The sequence below is a fragment of the Euphorbia lathyris genome, chromosome 6 (genome assembly GCF_963576675.1).
Source record: "Euphorbia lathyris chromosome 6, ddEupLath1.1, whole genome shotgun sequence".
Taxonomy (NCBI): Eukaryota; Viridiplantae; Streptophyta; class Magnoliopsida; order Malpighiales; family Euphorbiaceae; genus Euphorbia; species Euphorbia lathyris.
In genome coordinates this window covers 73,774,737-73,778,734 of record NC_088915.1, presented here as the reverse complement: position 1 = coordinate 73,778,734, position 3,998 = coordinate 73,774,737, and positions in this window count along the sequence as shown.

Genomic DNA, 3,998 nt, shown 5'->3' with positions numbered 1-3,998 from the left:
TTTTCTTACAAAATAACAATCGATCTCAATGTGTGTCATCCTCCAATGAAAATTAGAATTGCTTGTGGTAGATAAATTGTCATAAAAAGTGGAAGATTGTTGATACAATAACTGGTGTGCTTGTAATAAAATGTATATTAGCTATTAAACTTTAACTCTGACATAAGTCATGAATTTGTACTCAACCTTTCTAAATTATAGATACCAAAGATTGTCTGAGGAAAACAAAATAGCCATAAACTGACCATGAGCTTTTTCTTTTCTAAATTAACCCTTAAAAATATTAATCACATAAAAAACATGTTATTTAGATGAAGAAAATAACAAATTTTGAAGAAAAAAAATGAATAAATAGAGTTAAAATGATTTTGATCTCCACGCTATGATTTTAATTAGTCTATCTCTTACAGTGATAGAATTTGTTTAGTTATATATGTAAATTTACACTAGTGTAGGAAACAATATTAAATGTATAAAATAAAGGAAAAAAATATAATTAAATTAGCATTGCTAAAGTAGCTCCCTCTTGTAGATAGGTGTGCAACATATGAGGATGAAGTTCAAACTCGTGAATTAACCATTGAGATTTGATTCCACAAGGAAATACATTGTCTAATTAAATGAAGAAAAATAAAAAAAAATAAATAGGAAGAAGGGAACAACAATAATAATAAAAAGTGGTGAATAAAACAAGAACAATGATAAAGAAAATAATAAATTTTGAAAAAAAAAATGAAGAAATAAATGTAAAATGATAATTTTGGATGTGAAATATGAGCAATGATATTTGAGGAGGATATGATGTATGTTGTGGTAGTTAAAAGAAAATGGAAAAATCTAAAAATAAACATTGTGGTTATACTAATTTTCAAACGCATTCTCTTGTTTTGAAAGGTTACAAACGTGTACCTTGAGATTCATTTCATTAGTAAAGACAATCCAAACTACTAACATCGTAAAAAATTAATGACGTTGCAATTTTGGTAAAAAATGATCAAAGGATATTTTAGTCATTTCATACTGGCAACAATGGAAGTAAAGGATTGCAGCATATGGAAGGAAGTCGAACATATAGAATTTACAAATGAAGAAGCATTTTTGTCATTTACCGTCCGTCTAACAAGAACAGAACATTTACAAGTTGCATTATGTGTTATCAAGTACTTAAAATTGTGCCCAATACAAGGTGATACAGATTGAAAGCGATAAATGAAGGTTTTAATCGTAAACCAACAAAGAGTTTCTTCTCTAGCTAAACTAGAAGGAGTGAATCCCAATAACAAGGTATAAACCTCAGTTCTCAAAGAGAATAATGTTTGCTTGATAAAAGTTGCCGTCATTCTTACAAAATGAGGGTTTAAATACTTCCCCTTAATGATAACAAAAGACAAGGATTACCCCTACTAGGGTTACAATAAGGCTATCCCTAAAAGGGTAAAATAGGTGATACGCCCCGACAAACAGTACATTGGTATAGGTACGGATTGTCAGGGTTGTTGGTGAATTACTTCGGGAGGAAGTAAACCTAGAGATCCGCCCAGGGTAGATGTTGATACGCCTCCTTGCGTACTCCTAGATTCGCCCCGCTTGCTTGTCCTGGGGATCCGCCCTCCTATGTATAACCTTCGTGGGTCTGATGTCTGGGGATTCACCAGAGCGCCTGTGATCAGTGATCTCAGTTAGGATGTCTGCATCATTCTCTCCTTCTTTAAAAGAACTCGGCACTGATTCGCCCTGTTTGAACTCCAAAGGACCATCCGACTACCATGGGCTAAGGTCACGGGTGTTGAATGCTGGTGAGATTTTACCAAGCCAGTTCGGCAATGCTATATGATAGGCATTGGCATTGACCTTCTTGGTGATCTTATATGGCCCGTATTTCCTAGGCCGAAGCTTGCTACTGGCGGCGTTGGCGAGTCTCTCTTTGCCCAAGTATACCATAACCTCATCCCCGACTTCAAACTGTAGGTCCATGCGGTGCTCATCCGCCTTAGCCTTTAATTTCTGATTTCTCTCCTCAAGAGTCTCTCTCACCTCTTGGTGCATCTGTACATAATCCTTGGCCAGCTGGTTGGCAGTCACGTTTCCTTTAGGAAGATAGGCTATATCAAGGACGTGATTCGGGGTCTTTGTGTATACCACCTCAAATGGGGATCTCCCGGTTCCCGAATGTACAGAGCCGTTGTAGGCGAACTCAGCTTGGGCTAGAACCACATCCAATATCCTGGGCTTATCCTTACACTTGCTGCGCAGTAAGTTTCCCAAGGTTCTATTGACCACTTCTGTCTGTCCGTGTGTTTGAGGGTGGGCGGTGGTACTAAACTTCAGAGACGTATCGAACAAAGCCCACAATGTCCGCCAGAAGTGACTGAGGAACTTCGTATCACGATCCGAGACAATGCTCTTAGGTACGCCATGTAGCCTGACAATCTCTTTGAAGAATAGCTTAGCAGTCGCTGAGGCATCATTAGTCTTGCGACATGGTATGAAGTGAGCCATCTTTGAAAACCGATCAACCACGACAAAGATGGAATCCATGCCCCTCTGAGTTTTGGGTAATCCTAGGACAAAGTCCATGGACAGATCCTCCTATATGGTCTTTGGCACAGGCAAAGGTAACTGCAAGCCCGCATTTGTAGTGCGTCCCTTAGCGGTCTGGCAAACATAGCATCGTTCTACTAAGTAGGCAACATCTCTCCTCATCTTAAGCCAGAAATAGCGGGAACTCACTGCTTCATATGTCTTATCTCGCCCAAAATGCCCTCCCAGGGATCCGCCATGTAGATCCCGAACAACCTTCTCGCGAATGGAAGTGCAAGGTAGGCAAAGTTGGTTGCCCCTCATGAGATACTCATCCATCAGGTGATACGCTCCATCTCCATGCTGGTTCTTACATTTTTCCCAGATACTACCAAAATCAGGATCCGCCAAGTATTCTCCTCGGATGTGTTCAAAACAATCGGTCTCCAGGTTTACTGTCTTGATTAGTGACACCCTTCGACTCAAGGCGTCCGCCACCTTGTTCTGTTTTCCAGCCTTATGGATAAGCTTATAGGGGAACTTATCTATGAAGGCGGACCACCGGGCATGCATGGAGCTTCGAAGTTGTTTCTGACTTCCCAGGTACTTGAGAGCTTGATGGTCAGTGTAGAGGATGAATTCTTTTCCCACCAAGTAATGCTCCCATACTTTCAACGCCCTCACTACAGCATAAAACTCTTGATCATATGTTGCCCACTTTTGCCGTGCCTCACAGAGCTTCTCACTGAAGTATGCAATGGGCCTCTTTTCTTGTATCAAAACACCACCAATCCCAACTCCACTGGCATCACACTCAACTTCGAACAGCTTATCAAAATTGGGATACGCCAGCACTGGCGTTGTACTCAGCTTTTCCTTGATCAAGGTGAAGCTCTCTTCTTGGGCGTCCGGCCACTCGAACCCCCTTCCCTTCTTCAAACATTCCGTCAACGGGGCCACTATGGAACTGAAGTTCTTAATGAATCGGCGATAAAACGTTGCTAGCCCATGAAAACTCCTGATATCCCCCACATTCCTTGGAGTGGGCCATTCTCGGATGGCTCTTACCTTCTCCCCATCAACTTGGACCCCATCGCCACTAACCACGAACCCGAGGAAAACCAGACTTTCCATGACGAAATCACACTTCTTAGTGTTGGCGTATAGCTGGTGTTTCCTTAATAGGTCAAACACTATCCGTAAGTGCTCCACATGCTCCACCAAGGTCTCGCTATGAATCAGGATGTCATCAAAATACACAACTACAAATTTTCCAATCACTAGGCGAAGCACCTGATTCATCAGCCTCATAAAAGTACTGGGGGCGTTGGTCATCCCAAATGGCATAACTAACCACTCATACAATCCATCTCTCGTCTTGAAGGCGGTCTTCCACTCATCCCCAGATCGGATTCGTATCTGATGATAACCACTCCTGAGATCAATCTTGGAGAAGACTCGAGATCCGCCAAGTTGGT